This window comes from Passer montanus, unplaced genomic scaffold, assembly GCF_014805655.1.
Source record: "Passer montanus isolate IOZ18808 unplaced genomic scaffold, ASM1480565v1 scaffold3, whole genome shotgun sequence".
Taxonomy (NCBI): Eukaryota; Metazoa; Chordata; class Aves; order Passeriformes; family Passeridae; genus Passer; species Passer montanus.
The window spans coordinates 19,009,623-19,032,938 of record NW_024367707.1 but is presented as its reverse complement, the minus strand read 5'-3'; the positions used below and the strand labels follow the sequence as shown (position 1 = coordinate 19,032,938).

The 23,316-nt window shown below is 39.7% G+C and overlaps 1 long non-coding RNA gene across 3 annotated transcripts in view; it reads left to right on the top strand.

Moving 5' to 3' along the window:
• The window catches only part of LOC120504585, a 171,601-nt gene that overhangs the window by 90,292 nt on the left and 57,993 nt on the right, over positions 1–23,316 (top strand). For all 3 annotated transcript variants that reach the window (XR_005628078.1, XR_005628077.1, XR_005628079.1), the window contains exon 3: positions 22,306–22,455. This is a non-coding gene — a long non-coding RNA (uncharacterized LOC120504585). The remainder of the gene's footprint in view (positions 1–22,305; positions 22,456–23,316) is intronic.

The following is a 23,316-nucleotide window of genomic DNA, read 5'->3' as shown; positions in this document are numbered from 1 at the left end:
TAATGAAAAGCAGGATACAGGCTGGAAAGGGCAAAAAAGGAGCATGGAAAACCTAGGCTTCTGTAAAGTAACACTGGGAGATGCACTACCAGACATAACATGGGTTGGTTGGACCAAGGAAAAGTCAAAAAAAAAAAGCTTTTGGGAGATTCTAAACAGGATCCAAGGACTCAGAGTAGCAGCAGGGGCTTTATTAGCAGAAAGCTTGCAGCACACTTGCCAGCTCCAGGAGACCTGGCTGCAGCACTGAGGCCGTACACACTTCTAATAAGCAGAGAGGGAGCCTGTGAAGAAAAGCTCCTGGTTTGCCTTGTGCCTAGATTAGGTGCTCAGTGCGCTCTTCTTAGCCTAAAGCCGGTTCCCTGCGTAAGGACATCACAGCACCATGACCGAGGAAGGCTGAAGACTTAACCCAGATTTTATTCAGTGAGGATTGTTTGAGAGCACAGCCTCCCCGGTGGCAGCGGCTCCCAACCCAGCTCTGCTCTGCAGCCACGCACCGAAGGATTGATTCTGCAAGCTGCTGAGCTCACGTGGGAGCCCTTCAGCCCACCTGAGTTCAGTGGGGCCTGCGAGCACTCAGATCCTTGCAGAAGTGATTGGCAGATGCTGGATGGCATCCTCAGAGAATAAATGTTGCTGGATGTTCCTTCCCCTCCTTATTAGGAGCAAATTATACCGGCAGCTGTCCAAGATTTTTTTACTCTGACCTGTCCCATTCTTAATCAATTGCTGATATGTGTGTGTGCAAGAGGTGAAAAAAGCATATTTGTTCCTTTCCTTTTGAATATGGAGCCAAGAGACAAATTTAAATTGGGGAAGGAGGGGAAAGAGAAGGGAGAGGAAGGATTCACAGAGACTCTTGCAAATAAAATCCATTGATTTACATGGCTTTTTGCTAAATCACAAATATCTAGTTAGATCTACAGTAAGAATTTATTCACAGAAATGCTCACAAAAAGCAAAGAAAATCCTACCATGAATAAATATTCATGGGACTATTTGCAGTGTGAGAACTCCCCTGGCTATTCTAAAAGCCTTTTTTTTTCCCCCTATAGTGTGGCTGGAAAGGCTAGAATTAAGTAGTTTCAAGTGAAAAAGGAACATGAAGTAGTAGTCAGAGAGAAGTGTATTTGCTATTAGCACAGCCAGGAAGAGTGAAGCTCTTCATCAGGCAAATGACCATTCCACCTTACAAGTGGTTTGCCTTCAGTCACGAGGCTCAGAGCTGATGGTCCTAGGAAACAGGGTACAAGCACCTTACATGCCTACATGGTGTAAAACAGACTGAAAGCTGGGGGATTATATATCAGCTGTCCCAATGAAAGCTTTCTCTGGCCAGGACTGAGGAGATGGACTTTACAAAGTCATCATTTAGCTGATGCTGGACTCAATAGTTGGGAAACCTCCACAGGTTTTTCAATAATTTGGGACAGTTATTCCAACAGGAACCAGGACAGGCATTTTCCTTGCCATAGCTGCAATTACAGAGACTCCTCTTTTTTTCATTATCTGGGTAATTCAAAGATTTTCACCTGTATAATGTCATGTCTCCAATAGTGCCCTGATCTTGCTTGTAGCTTGGAGTTATGGGCTTTGAAACCTTTTGAGTGGAAGAGATGAGTGATCCAGTAGCATTGTTGCTGCTCCCACTGCCACACTTTTGCAGGAGCTCAGCCCTGAGCCTCTCTGGAGAGAAGGAAAAGAGGAGAAATGGAGAAATTTGTTGTGAACAGTTATTGGAGGCACCTTCAGATTACCTGACACACAGCTGCTCCCTAAACCTGTCCGGGGCTCTGTCCAGCACCTTAAATACAGCCCACCATTAGTTTCACTCTCTAGCCTGAAAAGATGATGCAAGTCCCATTCAGCCACCCCAGCTACAGCAGGGAAACCCCACTGTGCTGCTGATACCTCCAGCCCTGGTAGGAAAACCTTCCTGCAGTCTTCTGTGAGGACACTGATCACCTTGCTACACAGACATGGGGAGACACACTGAATGCCTGTCAGTGCATCAAAGCCTGAGAGTTGTATTTTGGGACTGTGGCCCTTGAAGAAAAACATTTCCTTTTTTAACCTGACAGATTCCAATCCACTTTGTTTTTATACACAGAGTAAGCAGCATTTTATATATTAGTGAAAAGGTACAATAATATTTTTTGGATTGATTCTTAAAATGTAACTTTATTGAGAACTGAGATAATTTTATGGTGTATTCTAAACAAAGAAACAAACAAGAAAACAAACAACCAAGATCAGAAACCTTGCCAGTGTTGACCATTTGCCTGAAAAGCTAGCAACATCCAGTATACAGTGGACACTTCATCCTTTCAGTGTACAGTTCCAGTAAAAACAACAGAACTGGGAACCAGTTCTTGCTTGACTTTTTAAATACTTTTCTTTATTTATTTTCTTTCCAGATTTTCAGCCTTGATATATCTCATAAGACCACGAGCAGGATACATAGTGCTTCATATTCCAAGTGCTGAGGCCTATCTATCAAAAGCTGACTGGAGTGGGTGGTGAAATACAGTAGGAGGTGGCTAGCTACACAGTTGTACTATTAAATTACTGTCTGTCCAAGGAGAGTAATCTCTTGTTTCAGCAGCAGGTACTACTACCACAGACTGTAAAAACCTCAAGCACTCCGAAATAGGCTGTCATATGGAGCACCATAAATTACATCAGTCAAATATTCCATCATTCATTCTCTCCACGGTCTTACAGTGGGATGAATAGTCTGCTCAAGGGAGAAAAACAACCAACTTTCTGATTCTTTTTCTATTTGTTTTCTGGAAGAGCTTCAGGAGCCACCTTCCCAGAAATTTTAATTAACCATAAAATATAATTTTCCATTTGCATAGTTGAAGGTTTCAGGGACCACACAGGCTGCTCCCCAAAATGCAGCAAAGGTGTGGGATTTTATTTTCCTCAAACTGCAGCTATTGTTATCTACCCTATTATTAAGAAGTTTAAGAAATGCAGCATCAATTACTTCCTTTTCATCTTTGTGGAGTGGAACATTTGACAGTAAGTTAAAATCCTAAATAAAATATGAAAGCTGCCAGCACATGCCAAAAGTCTCTCGGAGAGCATATATGAAAAGTTGCTCCTAAGACGCAAATGCCACTAATACCATATGAAAATTGCAAAAAGGTATATGAAAGTCACTAATGTGACATGAAAGAACAAAAGTCTTCAAATTATGTGAAAGTTGCTGTTACAATACGTTTCCCTTACTGTTCTAGTTACTTTCTATCCTCTTATTAGCAACTTCCATTTCAAACTAATCTTTGATAAAAGTCTTATTATATTAACAATTTTCTTTAAGTATCATAAAATTGTATTTCCCATTGCACTGAGTGAAGTGTGACCTCATTAGCAGACTCTTGTACTGTTGCATGGCTTTTTTCCTCTCTTTCCTTTGGAAAATACCTGCATTCCTGCAGCTGCACTCTCTGCTCGCTTTGTCTTTATAAAGAAAGGTATACACTGACAATAGCTCCCACAAAAATTCAGGAGCAGGCTCAAAGTAGGTTTTTGGAATGAAGATTTCCAACATATGTACTTCTCAGCCCACATTTCTAGCTGTAGAGCTGTTTAAAGGCAGCCATGTCTAGCAAGACCTATGATTTTTAGGAAACCCTATCCAGAGGAGGGGCTGAGCCCACAGTAAGATGCCATATATGTCTGAGTTCTCTTTTCAGCAGAGGGCTCTGGTGCAGGGTTCAAGTCCACATTTGAGTAGAAGGGGTGCATTTTTACTAATCCTGTACAGACAATATTCAGTAAATCCCTACTTCCGCAATCAAAGATGAGTGTCCTTGTGGACCCCTTGAAGGACGGTGAGACCTCATGAATGCATGAGTGGGGCAGCATGAAGCTGAGTTTGGGGTTATTAGTACTTCAAGGCTATTTCTCTACAGACCAGAGCCTGTGAAAGTGTCAAAGCTGAAATGATCTAGAACACAGATAGGTTTATGGATCCACTGATTTTGGATATATTTTCATCAGCCGTGAATCTTGTTTCTTCTTTTCTTTTCAAAATCTTCTGTGAAGGTGATGAAATGCATTGCATTGCTAGTTCAAGCTGCTGAAGTCTTGTATTTCTCCCATGTAACTCATGCAAGAAAACACCAGGTCAAGCATGCTATGAGAGGGTCAGGATGCTAATAGGAGATGAAAACACGAAGAGATGACAAACATTTGTAGTGCAGATTTCCTGGCTCCATATGTAGGCCAGACCCAACCTCTGCAAACTGTGGGGGGGGGTGGCTGCATTCCCCCACAGTGCAGTACTCAGCTTGTATTCAGTTTGCATCCTGAAAAAAAGGTACCTTCCACAAGTGAAATGGCTGCTGAATATCATGTGGCAAATCTGTGTCCCAAGATGCAGCAAAAGGCACTGAGTGACTTTAAACATGGCATCCTTTTAACAGTTTCTCCTTATGTTTGATTTTAATAGAGGGAAACTACAATTAACACCAAAAAATAAACTAGTTGCTAGTGACTGTTCCTAAGCAAAATCCTATCATTTCCCCCCACCAAACTCTTCTTGTTACATTCTTGGTCAGAAGATAATGCAATTTGTACATTTAATAACAATTTGAATATACTACTCTGGTGGGTTTTCCCTGACCAGATGCCAGGTACACACCAAAGCCACTCTATCACAGCCCTTTTCATGGAAGATGACAGGGGAGAGGAAACACCACAAAAGGCTCATGGGTCAAGATAAGGACAAGAAGAAATTCCTCACCAGTTACCACCAAAGGGAAAATGGACTCAACTCAGGGGAATTAGTTTAATTTATTAATTAGCAAGTCAGAGTAAGATAATGAAAAATAAACCAAAATCTTAATCTCACTGTCCCCTCACCCCTCCCTTCTCCCCAGGCTCACCTTTGCCCCCAGTGTTCTCTTTCTCTTCCCCCAGTGACACAGGGGGACAGGGAATGGGAGCTGCTGTCAGTTCATCACGTATTGGCTCTGCTGCTCCTTCTTCTGAGAAGGAAGGACTCCTCATGCGCTTCTTCTTCTCCAGTGTGGGGTCCCTCCCATAGAAGGAAATTCCATAAACTTCTCCAGTGTGAGTCCTTCCCAGAGGCTGCAGTTCATCATGAACATCTCCAGCATGGGTCCCTTTACACAGGGTGCAGTCATTCAGGAGCAAATTCCTGCAGTGTGGATACCCCATGGGGGACAAAGTTTTGCCAGCAAACCTGCTGCAGTGTGGACTCTTCTCTCCATGGGGCCACAGATCCCACTAGGAGCCTGCTTCAACGTGGGCTTCCCACGGGGCCATAGCTTCCTTTAGGCATCCACCTGTGCTGGAACTGGGGTCCTCCACAGGCTGCAGATGGGGATAATGTTGGAACTGGAGTCCTCCACAGGCTGCAGTTGGGGATATCTACTCCACCATGGACCACCATGGGCTGCATGCCTGACCCATCATGGTCTCTCCACCACAGACTGCAGGGGAAACTCTGCTCTGGCACCTGGAGCACCTTGTCCCCTCCTTCCCTAAATTTGGTGTGGGAAGGGCTGTTGTTCTCATGTATTCTCAGTCCCCTTTTCTCTGAACGTTGTTGCACAGTGACTTTCCCCTCCCCTCAAATGCAGAGGCACCACCAGCGTTGCTGATGGGCTCGGCCTTGGCCAGCAGCAGGTTGGTCTTGGAGCCAGCTGGCATTGGCTCCATCAAATACAGGGGAACCTTCTGGCAGCTTCTCACAGAAGCTCTGTAGCTACCCCTGTAGTTTTGCCAGTACCAATACCTGGCCATGCAAACCCAATACAACAGCTAAAAGATGAAGCTATTATAATTTTATTTGGGAAAAAAAAAAGAAAAAGAAAAAAAAATTGAAAAGCAACTTTGAAGCTAATAATCAAAAGATTAGAGAAAGGATATCTTTTAATTAATTTCAAACCCTGGATTGAGTATTAAATAGAAACATGAAAGAAAGATTTTGAATTGGAAGGGCTGGTAACTGAAGAGTCTTCACTCTCTTGAGGATTACCATTTAATTTTAAACATTGATTTAAAATAAATGATGGTACAGTCCCCAAGGAAAGATGTATTTCAGTTGTAAACATAAGAGTGATGTATAATAAATGAAATATATAACATTCTCCTTGAGGAGTTTTTTTTTTACTTTATTGTGCAATCATGCTATGGGAATAATTTATACCTTTTAACTTGAATCTCAGAAAAAAGCTATCAGGTGTCTTTCTGTAATCAGCTTTTCTTTTATTTATTTGCCTGTATTTACATATTTGAAAATTTGTCTGTGATGTCAGTTCTTCTTTCAACACCTGCGAAGGCACGTGATAGGTGGGGAGGTTTACTCTAGATTATCACCTGGATGACAAGGGTCTCACAACAGTCCTGGCCAAGTATCTCACCTTACAGAAAACCTCCTGGTTCCTCACCTCACAGTCAGTTTCCTCACTTATCTCATCATAACCAATGCAGGCTTTCTCATTCATTACTGTGTTTGTCAGCTCTTCACTCTGTTGCAGTCCTCCCACTTTTGAATTTCTTGTTCCTGAGTATTAAGATATATTGTACCGTAGTTCTAGGAGAAGCAGCTTTTCCGCTTCATTTGTTTTGTGTCCTGTCAGCATCTAGGTGAACACAATAATTAATTATGAATAGCTGCTTCAGTACTGCTTCTAGGGATTCTTTTTCTAGGTGTTCCCATTCCTCTTTTTTTTTTTTTTTATTTATAGAAAAGAAAAGTGACTGCCAATTTTACTGGGCAAAAGTTTGCTTTAAGTAATTTTCATCTTAGGGAAAACGTGTTCTTTCAACTCTGCTCGAGACCTGTTTCTAAGGGTCCAGGGTTTATATTACTCCAGCTGAAAGACAAAGACTTGTTCAGTATTTAGCTGTCCAGACAAGACGGATCTTCTAAATCTCGCTTTTCCTGAGGCTTTCTTTGCTCCAAGAGTGAAAATAGATGTATTTCCTAATGTGGGTGAGGCACAGCTCAGGAGGCACTACGAAAACCAGTACAGGTACTCTAGAACAGGTCTTGATGGTTCTCACATTCTATGTGAGACCTAGATAGTGAAGCTAACGAATGCACATTCAGATGGATGATATCATCCAACAATACTTGCTTCCTCTGCCCTCTTTTGTAAAAATTCAATATTGGCTGTTTTCAGAAGAAAACTATTATTTTTTCTTATTGTTTGGCTACTACTGCATCTTGTTATCCTTATAGTAGGGTTTTGGATCAAAAGTACTTTGTAACTGCAGTTTATTTGATTCAGTCAATGGAAGGTGAATGAAGAGATAGAAGGTGGAAAATATTTCCTAATTAATTACAATATTATTAAAATAATTATAGTTGTGACATATTACTCAAGGATTAGTCATCTGACCATGGAAATTCTTTTGCACACAAAGCCACATGTGGACAGTTGTTTCCTTTGAGCTAATTCTACACACTGAGCTTTTGGATACTTGGCAATTTTGGTTATGTGGAGTTCTTAGTAGAGCTAATAATGTGAAAAAAATGGAAGCTTCCATTCTATTTTCCTTACTTAGACCACTAGACAGCATAATAAAATGTGTTGTGTGAAATATAAACACCATTGGAGCAATAATATTTTCACTGAATATGTGGCTGGAATTAGAAGTGCAAGGAACACGCATTGCAGAGCCTTAATATTTCCCTGTCTAAAGACTGATGCACTAGTGGAAGTAAAATCTTACTTCATCATGGAGCAAACTGGGAATTGTTCTCTTTCCCAGCTTTAGTTTTAATAATATGAGAAGACAATTATATTTTTTTACATTCTTCCCCTGAGTCAAGTTTCAAATAAGTGCATAAATACCTGCCATTCAAAGATCAGCAGATTTGGTGAGTTTGAACAAGCCAGCTTCTTGGATTGGTTATGAGGCCAATCAATTGCTCAAAGATCCTGTGTGGACCTGAAATTTATCTTAGTGGAAGAATCCCAGTCTCCAACTCCTGCTGTAACAGCTGGATGGGGTATTGCTGACCAGTTTATCAATTTCTCAGCCTCAATGAGAGAACATCTGCGATTCTTCTTTTCCAAAGTTTAACCAAAAACCTTTAAATATTGGTCAGGCAGAGAAACCTTGCACCTCAGAGAGACAGTGCCAGTCTTCCCCTGGAGCCTCTACTCAAGAGCTGGATGTGATCTCAGACATTGCTGGCTCTCAGAGAGGTACAAGGGGTCTGTCAGTGGGCTCACCCAGGGCAGATGAAGAAAGTGGGCTCACTTGTATTTGGCAAATGCGTTGCTTTTTGACCATTAAAAGGTGGCAAATTTGTACTTGAAACTCCAGTGAAGGAAGATACATGGAGGCTGGAAACTCTCTTCCCTGCTGTGTTTCTGAAAAGAATGAGTTTCCAGCCCAGCACCACTGAAAACCTGAATGAAACTGTGAGATGCGCTGATTCAGCATGTCTTCCGTGGCCCGGTCTCCAACCCCTGTCTCCTGGCCATTTTCTCCCAGGACACTTCCAGGAGAGGGCAGCAATGGATCTGCTGGCTCCTTTTCCCCTGAGGTGAAGCACCCCTTGCCAGCCCTGCCCCCTTCCCCACTGCACACACCCTTTCTCCATTGGGTGCCAGGGAGCGTAGCACGCCCTGGGTTTGCCTCAGGGGTTACTGAAGCCATTTGGACTTTTCCTTACTAGTTAATAATTATGGGAAAGTTCTTTCCAGAGGTAGTTAGGTTTACTGCTCGATGGCTTCTGTTTTAAGGCAAGCACTCTGATATTAAGTGCTGCATTATATATAACTCATGGACACCTGAGTTTCACGGCAGTACTGCATGCACTTCTGCTTTCTCCACTCTGGTCCCTACAGAGATGCCCACTTGTAGAGGATGAGCGTCAACAATCAACAATTACATTACTCAAAAGATCTCTCTTTCTGTATTAGAGAAAAACCTTATCCAGTTTGAATAAACAGCAAAGGAGGAGTCCTTTTTTCCCCAAAAAAACCTTTTTTTTTTGTTCTTTTATTTCAGAAGGTATTTCCCTTACTATTGTTGTGACAGGGTTTCTCCAGTCTGAAAAGTATGTAACAAACTACAGATAGGAGCATTTTTAAAAAAGAAACATTAATTACTGTTAGCTTATTTTAAGTAAAACACTACTAAAGTTATTTCAGACAAATTGCATTAGTGTGATAAAAGAAGACCTTAGGTGTTCACAACAGCATTAAAAATGTTAGTACATCTTAACAGCTAGAATTCTAGGCTTTAGTCTGAGTCAGAAAAAAATTATCTGCCACTTTTATTTTAAAATTTAAGCAAAATCTGATAGTTTTTTTAAAACATTTCCACAGAGAAACTTAAATATCTTCTATCTGCTTATTGTGCATAAGATAGCCTAAAATATTTGCCATCTTTATGATTATGAGGGAATTTTCAAAACCCTGCAAGGCAAAGAGAAGATAAAAAGCTTAAAAATCAATCATTTAGAAAGAAGTTGTATTGATTCCAAAAACTTCAGGGTTCATGTGATGAGCTTTAAGCCTCTCACCAATTGTGTGGCACCATGCAGAAATCTGCCAAAACAACACAGTTTGGTGCTCATTGTATCCTAATTAATACTATAATGAGTTTCCTTAGATAGCCAAATCCTTAATCAGCCCTATCAAAACTATGTCTGTTCAGAGAAAGACTCGTGTTAATTCTGCTTAATTCCTGACAGTGGTTAAGCACCATTAATACTCCATAATTTCATTGTATGTTATTGTAATCATATCAGCATATATCTAGGCAGCTACAGAAGGCTCAATAGGCTGTTCATGAATTATCAGTCACGTGGTTCTGTTTCACTAAGAGACTATCTTCCATCACAGCCAGACCTCCTCTGCCCTCCCCACAGTCAGTAGCCTAAGCAGGTATTAATAAAGGTCTCTTTTTTAAAATTGCACTGCTCTAAATGGTCTTTAAGGGACCCAGCAGTAATCTCAAGATCCCTATATTTTAGCAGGAAGGCAGGACAGAGGAATTAATAAGAGCCCTTTCTGTGTAAACTGCTCCCTGCTCTAAGGCTATATCCTGATGTCAGGGCGCTAAGAGAATTTTAAATGCACAGGATGGATTGTTTGTGTTGCGAAAGCGAAACAGGGGGCAAAGGCTAAGAGACTTGAGAAAATTGAAAGACTGCCAGGGATGCTGGGATGCAAATAGCAACAAAACAGGGATAAATGCTCCTGCTCACATATGCAGGAGTCCTGCAGAAGAAAAAAAAAGAAAAAAAAAAAGGTGTGGGGGGGTTATTAATTTTCACCAGGCTGTATCTTACAGCTGGTAGCTCAGCATCAGTTTTTGGTGTAATGAAAATGGTCTGAGCAGAAGATAAATGGTTCATAAAGTGGACCATTTAGATGCAATCGAGGCTCAATCTGGTCAGTGACTAATCACGTCCCCCCAGTAAAGCTGAATTCCACTAGCAGACTTTTTTTTTTTCCTGCTGTACCAGTGAATTGTAGTCGGGTCTAAGTTCAAGGCAGGCAGAGAATTATCTTGATTTATTAGAGCGCTGCCTGGCCGTGCCACTCGCGCTGCTGTGGCTTTGTGGGCTTCTGCCCTGTTGCTGTCGGAGTGTAATTTTTACTGTTCCCCTGTGACTAGTACACGGCATCATTTTCAGCTGCTAGAAAAATGGGCTGCTTTTGCACCTGTAATTTTTCTTCTTTTGCTGCTGAAGGTATATAATATATCTCTAAAGTGCGTAATAAGTTTCTGAAAAACGTGTTTTTAAAAGAAATTGATTCCAATGGTTTATAAGCCTGAGCAAGGCCACATAAGGAAATGCACCAGATTGCAAAGGTATGCTTGGTTGAAAAGGCAGCCATTTTTTTTTCCCTTCCATTTAGTAAATTCAGACTTCCAGTCCAGGGTGTAATTTCAGGCATTTTCTATACAGTAGCTGCTTCTCATAATGAACTCTGATCAAATAAAAATGTTGTTTATATTGAGACTTTACAAGTCCTGATTAAATATAAAATAGAGTAAAATCTCTCATAATGACATTTAATTGTGAGAAAGAAAAGATTCCAATATAAGAGCGTTCAGCTGCATTTGTTCAATGTTCCTTTGCATAATGCCATTTATAGATAGTTCAATTATGACATTATTATGAGCAGCATATGAGTAACTAACTGGTTTGTCGTATTTTTAGACCTATGGAGAAAGAACTTGGGTAGGAACTACATCATTTCTGGTGGGAGTTTTTTCACAAAAGGCACATTATTTCTGCTGAGATTTGCAATGCCAATTTGTTTAATTATGCCTGAGGTTTCACCCATGATTCTGTGAGAATCTTCACAAAAAATGGGAGGAGGGAGGAGGAGGAGGAAGGGGGAAAGCCCCAGCTTACCTTCTTGAGCGAAAAGAACAAACCAACTGAATAATTTAAATATAGGTTCTAATATATTTTCCCCAAGCCAGTTTGTTCCAGGCACTGGAAGAAAACAAGCTGGTGAGGGCTTTTGTGGTTTTTTTTTTCCTCTGAAGAATCTGACAGATTTGATAGGTAAACTATCAGGGCTAAGCAGGCAAAAATGTTACTGTAAACCCTGGTGGCAATATATCTTCTGCAAGTAGAGCTCAGTTCCTCAGCTGTAGCTGAATATTTTTTGAAGAGTAGAGTTGATTTTATGAAGTGAAAGTATGGAGCTGAGCATATCTGATCTGAGGTTTGGAATTAATTAATTCAAGATCAACTTCCCTATGCTGTCTTTCACCCATTTTTTGTCTATAAGTGAACGCTTGGGTCACTCAGTTTAGAACAGGCTAGGTTATTTCTTTCCCTTTCTTTTTTTTAGCCTTTTTTTACCTTTTTTATTTTTTAATAAATTCAATACTTTTAACAGTGCTGGAACTATAAGGAACAGCAAAAGCAAAAGGTAAAGCAGTAGATCATGACTACATAAATATATACAAGCTGAGATGATGTCCCGTGCACACATGTAAATAGCTCCACGTGCTGAGCAGAACTCCCAGTCTGTTGGCTCCATAGGCTAGGAGCAAAGCTGGAAAGAACAGAAAACATTCATTTCTTCATTATTGTGTTGCAAATGATTTCTCAACCAATGCTACCTCTCTGGCTTTTCACATCTCATCTGGCCTTACCAGAGGTTGCAAGATTATGGTACTAGCTAGGACATTAGAAACATTGTAAGGAAATTACTACAGATCTCTCCCCTTCCAAAAAAGCCTCCAAGTACTTCATAGAGCACCTTCCAGTGCAAAATTTAATGGTCTTTTTACCCTGACATTGAGGTTGCTTAAGAACCTCATTACGCCGAAGGAGCAAATTCAAATTACTCTTCTTGTCCTATGGTCCAGAAGGAAGTCTGAAATATCCAGGGAGTGATCTGAAGTTGTACCACCATCCAACGCCTTGAAAGTCTGCTTTCAGCAACATTAGGTTTTTATGCTAATCTGCCAGGCTTTCCTCATTATCACATTTACATTTTCATAGCCATACCTGCTGTTTCCTTCTTTTCTTTCTCTGGTGACAAAGACCCTGGCAAAGCAAATCCAGTGCACATAAAGAATTGAAAACAAATCTAACAGTCATTAAGAACAGCAGTGTGGTGATTTTGGTGCTCATCCACTCATTTAATGCAAGCTTCTAAATAACCACTGTCATGTAGCTTTCACTCCCTGTCAGCAATGGGCCAAAAATGAACTGAATTCAACACCCTTCTAACCTTGGGCAGGGGAACGCCACACAGACACGCAAATACTTTGGGTGCAGAACAATATCGTTCCAGTTCCTGACTGACCATGACCCAGATGTCATGTTATCAATTTCATGTACTCAGAAACATGTTCAACCTCAGTAAGGCATTCCAGTCAAGTTCTATTCAAAAAGTTGGCTTTTTCAGGCACAGAGTCCCCAGATCAAGAGTGACTTGATCTGATCCTCAAGCCATGTCCAAACCTGAGTAATAATCTGAGCCAGAAATGAAACAGAAGCAGAGTCAGTCCCCTGGAGGTAAAAACTCCTTGACACCTTATTAGACAGGCCTTGATCAAATTTGGCTCACTTTGATCATTTTTTGCCAATTTCATATGCTTGAGAAGAATTCTTTTGCCCCAAAGGCAAAGGGAGGCAGAAGAGAGAGGAAAAGCTTTCACCTGATTGTTCTTTATTTGTAGCAGTAATTCATATTTCTGAATGCATGTATTGCTAAGAAAAAGAGACCATTTTCAGTGGTCACAAAATGATGCTTTTACTCCTCCTTAATGTGACTTTTCAGGAAGAAAATTTTTTTCAAATATAAATAAGGAGCAGCTATTCAAGACATTTTTATTTATTAATAGTTAGATTCTTTCTCTAAAAAAAACTACACAAAACCCTCCATAGCACCTTGACTGCATTACTACTTCATATTTGCCTGCATAAATAAACCTGACGTTTTACTGCAAGAGAGGCAGCTATGTTAAAGATGGCAAAATGTCAGCTCTTGGATGGTTGGTTTCATTTAACAGGGCTCCACAGGAATTTATGAACTGTTCCATAACATCTTCTCCCTGCACCAAATGGCAGACTTTGGGCAGAAACCCAATGTATGTTTAGCTAATGTATAACAAACAGAGTATTTACATAGTCAGTGGACCCTATTAGGTATTAAGAATGGTCTCTTTCTAAATTTACTGTTAATTCCCTTCCGCAACAACCTAACTGAAGTGCTCGCTTCTCAGAGAAGGCAAAGAAAATGTGCATTTACTCACATGTGTGTATAGGACTTTTCTTTCATTTAAAATGTCTTTAACAAAACTTCTGACAGTTATTTTCTTTTGCTGCAAGGGTGAGAATGTAGTTTAAGATATTGTTTCCCGACTTTAAAGGTGCCTTGTGGTTTTTAAGGATATTTCAGCAGCTAAAGAAATTCTACTGCAGACACAATGTACCAGTTCATTTCTTAAGCAATAAATGGCAAGCAGGGTGGTGCTGAATAAGCATGCTTATATGGAATTTCTCTTTGAAAAGACCACTAGTTAGGCCCTATAACACTTCAGTTGATATTTCCACAGTGCAAACACGATAGTGGAAATTAAGTTGCCCCAGCAAATTCAGTTTAGGAGAAATTTGTTATGAATAAAACGCTGCTGCTGGCCTTAGAACATTGAATTTATCCACCAAATAATATCTTAGAAATACCACTTCAGAAGAAATCAGCTCTAAATAATTGATAAATTTGGTTTGTTTAGAAACCTTTTGACCCCTGTAATAGAAAGTAAAAACACATTTCAGTTATTAAAGTCACATATATTCCCTCTGGTAGGGGAAGCTTTTAATTTTAAGCTGGTCTCTGTTGGGGCCATTTGATAAAGCTTGGAAAAACCTTTTCAACTGCTGCTGGTGGATTTGGGTCAGCTTCCCTTGGGAAAATGGCAAAAGATAAATTTGTAGCTTTTCATAACACATAAGAAAACTTCAGAGATTTTAAACATCAAGAACTATTGGAACTGAAAGACAGAGTTTCTCTTTTGTTTCTCCCCCTCCTCCTCCTGCTCCTTCTTCTCTTTTATTTCCAAAAAGAACTTTAAATTCTCTTGTTGTTTTAATTTATTTTTTTTTTTGCACTATGGAGGTTAGAAAGTTTTGACCTCTCTAACTACACTACCAGTGGTCCTTATTAGTGTAAGATTTATTTTGAGATAGAAATACCATTATGCAGTTTTTGTTTTTTAATGGAGCCATTTCATTCTACCAGTTTCAAAGCCAAGAGCAAAATAAAAACCCTCTATCACTCTTTTTTTTTTAAATGCATTTCTTAAACTTTGCTTTTGTCACTGTTACCAGATCTTTAAGTCCACAAAAATAAGTCAGTCTCATTTTCCCAGGACAGTAATCACAGTTTATGAATGAGGGCACTGATTCTACTGGGATTGCCAAAATGTACCTGACATTACTGCACTGCTGTTCCACAACAGGGAAACAAACAGGGGCGAAGGAGAAGAAACATGTTTTATACATATGAAAACAAAAAGACATAATAACACCCAATGGTTGAATATTTAAGTAGCCACTTCTGCAAAAAGCAAATACAGGCAACAAGGCAGATTGTGCTGCTCTCTGAAGCTCTGACTTGCAGACATCCCTGCCTATATTTGCAGAGATTTCTGCCATTCTTCATCCCTTCAGTATCTGCCTCCAAGAAGCAACATTTGCTGACTTTGTGAGGAACACCCATTTCTATACATTCATCTGAGACTCCAGATTCACTTCATACAAAGTACTGAATGGCCGTAACTCAACAGAAACAGCCATCTTTCCTGATAGCCTGGGCTGAACGAGAACATGCACCCTAAAGGATAACATCTGTATGTTTTCTTACATGCTCTAAAATGATTCAGCCTCTCTTCCCTGTTGTCCTTAAGACTAAAGTATGATTCCCTGGAATATATTTGTGAGCACAGTGAGAATCTGGAGTGGCAGACAGCTCTGGCAAGCCGAGTTCCTCTTCCTGAATTTCATGGTGAATGAAGCACTGGCACTTTTGAAACTACAGAGAACCTTAATCTTTTGATAATTGGACAAGTCCCTAAAAATGTTACTTACCTATAGCCTGTGAAGAGTGCTCAGCAACAAAGGGGTAGAAGCAAAGCTTTTCTCCTAGACAACTAGCCTTTCTTGAGCAGCCAGTTTTTTCTTTTTGAATTTTCATGCTTGGTTGCTATTCCCAGTGTAAGACACTTTGTTGCATGGATGCAGTGGTAAATTATTAAAAGGGTCTCAACCAGGTATTCATTCATGCAATCACAAATTATGTGTTCATGCACCTCTGCCTATTCTTGGCAAGTGTAGGTCCTCTGTGAGTACTTTAGCAATTCAAACACCTGCATTATTTTCTTACATTAGAGCTATTATTCAAAGAGTTGCACCTACACCCCATTAGCACCCTCAGAGGGAGGCCAACCCTTGGTAATTTATGTTGTGGAGGGATTGCCACCTTGGACAAGAAAGATGACATGCAGAAAGCTAGGCTGTGATTTTACAGCCACACTATTCCAGCTTCTCAAATAAACACACATCTTCATGGTCACTTGGTCCACTTGGATGAGTGAAAGGGGCTTCTTTGTGTTTACTGTGTGCTCAGTGTTCACACAGGAAATAGTTGAGGAGCCGCCAGTATTTAAAAAGGTGACAGCTTGGAGTATTTCATGGTGTTTTTCTCGTGTAGGAATGTCTTGGAAGGATGTGACATTTTGAATTGGAAAATTTCTTTTTATTTTTTTAAGGTTTTATTTTTAATTTTTTTTCCTGTTGATACACTTTACCTGATGTCTAATCTTCTGTTTGCACCAAGTCAGTGAAGGCTGTTCAACGTCATTTATGTCAGACCTTTCACAACTCAACACATACTCTAACACAAAGGCAATGCTAGCTAATAGTACTTGTCCTGAAGTTTTCACCTGGTTGCATAGGCTGTTCAACGTCATTTGTGTCAGACCTTTCACAACTCAATACATACTCTAACAAAAGGCAATGCTAGCTAATAGTACTTGTCCTGAAGTTTTCACCTGGTTGCACTTGATCTCCTAGAAACATAGATGACTTCTTTAATCTGTCTTTTCTTTGGCTATCGCTCATGTCACAAGCAGTTTGTATAGTATCTCTGCTTCTGTTCTCTATTCCTTGGACTTCTTTTTCTTCATCTGCATTCTTTCTTTTTTTTTTTTTCCCTAGTTCTCTTGCCCATTCTTCTTATCTCTCTTCCACCCACCTTATCATAACCTCCAGCTCACAGACAACTGCTGGATGATTCCCTTCCACTGCCTGTCTCATATTTCAGTAGGTTGACTCTTCCCACCTACTGCAGCACACAAACTACTGCTGGCTAATTCCTTGCACCTAACAATTGCTAGCAGTACCTTCCCACGCATATGCACCAGCACATATTCACCTGCTAGAAACCTCTTTATGCCTTTCATCCTCTGACACAATGAAATAAAGCCTGTTTCTGGCCAAAACAATTGGATGTTTACACCAGTTACAGAGGAAGGAGCCAGCATATGCAAAGCGTGATTGTTTCAGTTACATTACAGTTACTGCAAGAGATTAGCTAGAAGAAAAATCACCAGGTAAGCGAGAATACTGAAATAGTTTTAAGTTTATATAGAACTTAAAACGTGAGCGCAAACTTCTTCAAACTGATTGCCCAATAACAAAATGTCCCAAGTCACAAGTGAGTGGAAATGTGCGCTGTTGGGAAGGGAAAAAAAGAATCCTGCAATTATTTCTGTCAACAAGCAGTTTTTCCAAAATACATAAGGAAGAAAAGCCAATCAATTTCTTCTGACCATAGTGAAATTTGGAAACCGTTTTACAAAATCCTTTTCTAAAGGCAAAAAAAGCAGTGGAAATGAAGGGATATTGTTAAGAATAGAAAACTTTGAGTATATGCACATATTTAACATACTTGATAGTGTCTTCTCCAAGACAAGTTTTCCAGAGAACCTGTCTATTGAGCAGAAAAAGGCCACAGTAAAATAATAAGTCCAGCACACAGCTGAACATTTTCCTCACAAATTAATTGCGAATGAAAACACAAAACATATCTGACTTTTCAGTGCTAGAAGAGGGTAACTGCAGCTAAATATTCACCAGAGGAGGCGAAATTATTTTATAGGATAAAAATATTGTAACACGATAATAACAAAACAAGCACTTTGACGCTGTATAAAAAACACCACTGTGCCTTTGTCGCTAAAGACAAGAAATCAAGGATGGTAGCATCCTTCATTCTTCTCTATGCAATTAGAAAACAGAATGAAGGATGCCTTATCAAAAATAAAACATGCAACAAAATCAGCAGTAAATACTGCAAAGTGCAAACAAAGCACTGAAACCTCATGAGATCCATGATCATGTCAGCCTAGTGTAGGAACAGATTTATTTGAATCAAACTGGAAGGATTACCTCTTGTAATGATTATTTCTTGAGTATTTTTTAAATTGAGCTGTTGAACAGCCCATTGATGCAACAATGTAATGACACATTGAAAATCACAGTTTGCTCATCACAGGATTCCAGATGAGTTAATAGCAGATAATTGCACACATTTTGCAAGCACGTCATTTCAACAGTTCTCTTTGATATTTCAATTTAAGTGCACCTTGTAAACTCTGGCTATGTACAGCCAAGTGTACCAGAAAAAGACTTTTCCCAAAGAGAAATGAACTTAAAACAACAAGATAAAAACAAGCCAAAACTCAACAATCCAATCAAAAAGCCTACATTTTCTAGGTTAGAACATTTTGATCACAGAGGCATAAATATTGGTGTCAAAACAAGTTCTCTGAATAAAAGGTTTTCGAACCTAAGTCAGCTTCAAAAGAAAATATACATAAACTGGGAGCAAGCAAACATGGGGACAAAAATGCCATAAGTTCTCTGCATTAGCAGCAGAACTACTGCCAGGAGTTACATCACCAGCACCAAGACCATATGCCATCACTGTTTGTGATACTGGTGAAATGAAAGCCTTTAGAAAGCACCCAGCTGGATAATACCACTCTGCTTTTTGAGGTAACACAGATGCTGCTTTCTATGTCTCACTAACTTTGGCTCCTGGATGGAACGGAGAAAACAATTTTGAGGCATAATGCATTGTGTCCTAAATTAAACACATAAAACAAGTTTACCTTCAGTTGGGTAAAGCTCACTCAAACTCACCAGCCATGCCATAAAACAAAGGAACACACAAACACTGCACACGCTGCATCAGAATGCAAATTTGCTTCAACAACTGCATTTGCCACAGGAAAATGAATTGTTTGGGGAAAGAAAGAGACCAGATGATTTGAACAGCAGTTGCTGACAGTTGTCCTAAGTTCCACCTGAGACATTTCTATTCATGTGTGTGTTATGAATAAGTGTCACAAGTTGGTAATGTCTTCATTTCAGCTGGTTTCATTACCTGTATTTCATTTCCAGAAGAGTGGTGATACAGATCTCATGGTATCCACTGCAATTATAAAATTGATTTCTGCCCTCTGTAGATCCACAGAGAGGCTGAACAATCCTCCAAGAAGCACTGCATCTGAGCTTCTGCCCTGATGCCAGTGTTCCCAGCTTTATGTCTTTTTGGCTGGTGTAAGAAGTGGGGTAATCATCAGAGCCCCAGGTTGTCTGCTTAACGCGGTGCTGCCGAGTGTGTGACACGTGCTGCCGAGCGTCGGCGTGGCTGTGGATTTGCAGCACATTCTTAGCCCTTTCCCTGCTGAAAGCAAATAGCAATTTGGAGGAGGAATGTTCCCACTAGGCTTAGCACAATGCTCCGAGCCTCCCTATGCTGCAGAAGACCACCTGATCTGGAAGTCTTACATGCATTTAGCCATTCGAAATTTGGCTTGCATTTTTGTGCTACCAATAAACTCACTAGAAAACTACCAAAATAAAGAACTGAAGAAGCTAGTCTGTTTTTTTCAAATATAGGTATTAGGACCTTTATATCACACTATTAAGGATTTTTCCATTAGGTTAAAAATATTTTAAGCTTTGTGCATGAGTCTTTGAACTGCTGCTATTCTGGAGGTATCTGAAGGGAAACTAGCAAGAACAATATTGACTTGGAAACTTTTATCGAGTTTCCAAGTTTCTGAGAGCATATTTAATTTCAGAAACCCATGAGAGAGTTCAAAAAAATCTCAGAATTCTAATATCAGGAGAAATTCTGAAAGCAAAATATTGCTGATCTCTGAATTGTTTTAAAACTAATATCTGAAATGCCTCTAAATTAGGAATCTATTTTTCACACAACTCTTGCTATTGAAAGTTTTGGAAGCTGAATATGGTTCTCTTGATATATGTATGTGTATGGAGCTGGGGGTTCATCTCAGAATCTGATAATTATGAGTCCTGGATGTAATCCACACCTGAGCACAGTGTTGAGTGTAAATCTATGTTAAATGCTGAAGAAGCAAATTCTGGGTTTTCATTCCAGGACAAAGAACATTATTCTGTAAATTCTTGTGCAAGATCTCTCTGCATAAGTAAAATATTAGGAGTGTGCAACACCTTCAGTGACTTAATTCACAATCTACACTAATGACATGGATTGTGTGACATTCATGGGTTCTAGGTAGTTATTGAAAATGCTTAAATCCTCTAATTTTTTAACAAATGAATGTCATACATGACCTAAGATTGACTTTAATGGATAGTACACACCATTTCTGAGCATAAGAACATATGAGATTCCAGGTTCACAAACTGCTAGTTGAAAATAATTACTTGGACTGTAAAATCAAACATGTATAACTAAAATATCAGCCTTTGGTTGTATGTGCTAACCTTCTACCCTCTGAACAGTCCACCCTGAATACTGACTTTAACAGCATCATTTGGAAAAGGTAGTATGATCATAGATAACACATATTTGCACCAGAATACCTTCATGTAAAAGAGGCTAAATTAGGGTTCAGAGGCGTTTCTTAACTCTCACGTACTAGCTCTTGCAACTGCAGGAAACTTAATTTAAAGATAACTCTGCTGGGAGTTATTTTACACTCCTTCTTATTTCTGGCATTGGCAGTTACACATGCATCTTGAACCTGCTGCAGTGCAGTGCAGGATGCTATTGCTAGGATTGTTGAGATATTTAAGTGTACAGATGCACATTAGCTGAGAAAGAGGTGTGTGTCTTTATGTGCATGTGTGAATGAGGAAAACGTCTTGAGTCTACAGTGTCAAGAAGTCTGTACTGTTACCCCTTAAGCTAAGTATTTTAGGGATAGTTCAGGATGGAAACTGCTCAGTTGGGAATTTTTTGTAATGTAAGACCACAGACTCAACCTCTTCTTCACCTACCTTTCCATTTTCTTGTCTTCAGCTGGTTCAATCTGTGTCTCTTGGTGTTGGCAGTGTCAGTGTAATCTTGGCCTGCAGCCTGGAGTCTACTAATGTTTTCCCAAGAGATAAAAATAAGAGAAGGGTAATGACAATTTCTGTCACTTTGCATCCTAAATGAAATTTTATGGGACAAAGAGAAAAGATTCTGTGGCCCAAAGGGATTTCTTCTGCTGAATACCAAACACCTTCTACAAACAACAGAAATGTGAGAGATTCTCAAAATAAAAGGTCACAGGGATTTTCTATAATAGAAAGGCTTTAACAACAGGGTGTTGTTACCAGCTGCCCTTCCAGTGAATCAGGGAAAATCTTGGTGAAGGACTTCCTCAATATGTTCTTCTGCAATTGAAGGAGCTACTAATTTGAGGGATAGTCACTGGAGTTGTCAGAATTTGAGTCAGGGACCATCATGTACATTTAGTAGGAGCCCTGAACACAGGGAAGGGAAATAAAAAAGGATTCACAGCAGAAAGGGAGATGACCATTCTACTTGGACAGCTTGGTCACAGCATGTCCAGGGTTGTTCTGCTAAGGTAACATCCATGTGAGGGACAGAGGAACAGCATTTGTTTGATTACTGGGAAGAACCCAACTTCCTCATGAGAAGGGCAGGAGAGGAATACAGCTGGCTAATGATTTCAGACTGCTTGAGTCAGTGAGTGGCCTGGCAGCTGTAGAGAAAAGCAATTCTTTCTCTGCCCACCCACCACTTGAAGTCATGGTATAAAAAATTATTTATGACAAAATTTGGCTTAGAACACAAACAAGGATGAGCAAGACAGGTCAACAGACAATGTGGCCATCCTTGCACCTCACTAGGTATCCACAGAAATGAGAGCTGCTTCTTTCTGTGGTTGAGAAGAAACAAGACCCACAGTTCAATCAGGGCTACCACCCACTCCAGAAGTTTTTGTGCCTTGAGGGGTTACTGGCACACACAGATTTAGAATAATATCAAGTCATTTCAGCATGTGGAGAACATGCTGAGTTCTCCACATTCCCTTCTGTCCTTTCTTGACTATCCCTGGCTTCTAGCTATCATCCACGTCTGGCCATCACCACTGTCTTCCCCCACCCGCTCCTCTCCCTTGGCCTCACAAGCTCCATTTCTTCACTCTGGTTGTAATTGCTTTATTTCTTTTCTGATCTCAGCACGGAAAAGCATAGGAAGAGGGACAGCATTTGAGCCCCATCCATTTTCAGAACAAATAATCTGACTTTGAGATATGAAGAACCTGGAGTGAAGGGCCCCTCTCCCCCACAGAGGGTCAGGGGCAGGGGATGTGACACATGTGTCTGTGTTTAGGACATATCATGAACACAGGGAAGCCTGTTGGTGAGTCCAATAATATTAAAATAACATGATAACTAATAGGGATTTTGAATATTCAGTGGTATAAGAATAACCTTGCCTTTTATGTGTCCTTCCATAGATAAAAAGAAGCAAAATTATTGGGATGCCTAGGATTTCAGAATATTACTTCATAATAAGCATAAAAAACATCTTAAAGTACACATTATGGGTCCAGAAGAACACATCTTTCAGTCTTCAAGAAGTATTTAAACTACTCTGGCAGATGAAGGTAAGAAAACATTAATTTCAGCTAGTCTTTCTTTGATACGTGCCAATGAGTACAGAAATGCGAAAATGAAACAACTTAAGACTGTGTAGTTCAAATTACATATGAAAATCATCCATTCAAAGTGTGGATTTAATCATTTTTGTCTTAGTCAGCTCGTTCTTTCAATCACCCATTTCCCATTCCAGGTTACAATACTTGCACTGTAGTGTAGATTACTATAATTAACAGGTTAAATGCATGAAAACAGTTTTTTCCCCTTGATGTGCCTTTGGATCCTTTATTTTTGCTAGCAGTTATACTGTAGAGTCACTTCCTATGACGGAGAAACAACTACCATGGGGTTTCTTAATGCTGCTTATGTTCTTTTCTTTCCCTCCAGTAATAACAGTAAGAAATTATTGTCTGTAAATAAAAGAATATAATGGAGAGCATATATCAGGAGAAGTATGTTAAAAGCTGCATGTATAACATCTGTAGGTACAGACCGCTTATATTGATGGAGTAGCCAATGCTGGCTTTTATTAAGATGCAATGAGAACCTTTCTAATCTCATTGTATAGAGCAGTCCTTTTCTGATCCAAACTAACCCCTTCAGTTAGCATGCAATTTAATTCTACAGAATAAGAAAGAAAATAGTCTTTTGTGCTGTGATATTTACAGCAAATATCAACATTGTTCTTACTTTGTTTTCCCCACCAACAATGCTGTGTGGCATATCCGTAGATTTATTTATTTTTTAATCATATGTCCTGCTGGTTATAACATAACTTAATGTACCAGCTGCAATTAACAGACTGTCAAAGGATCAACTAACAAGTGCTGATAAGCTTCATTTAACTAATTTGAGGAGTGGAAGTTTGA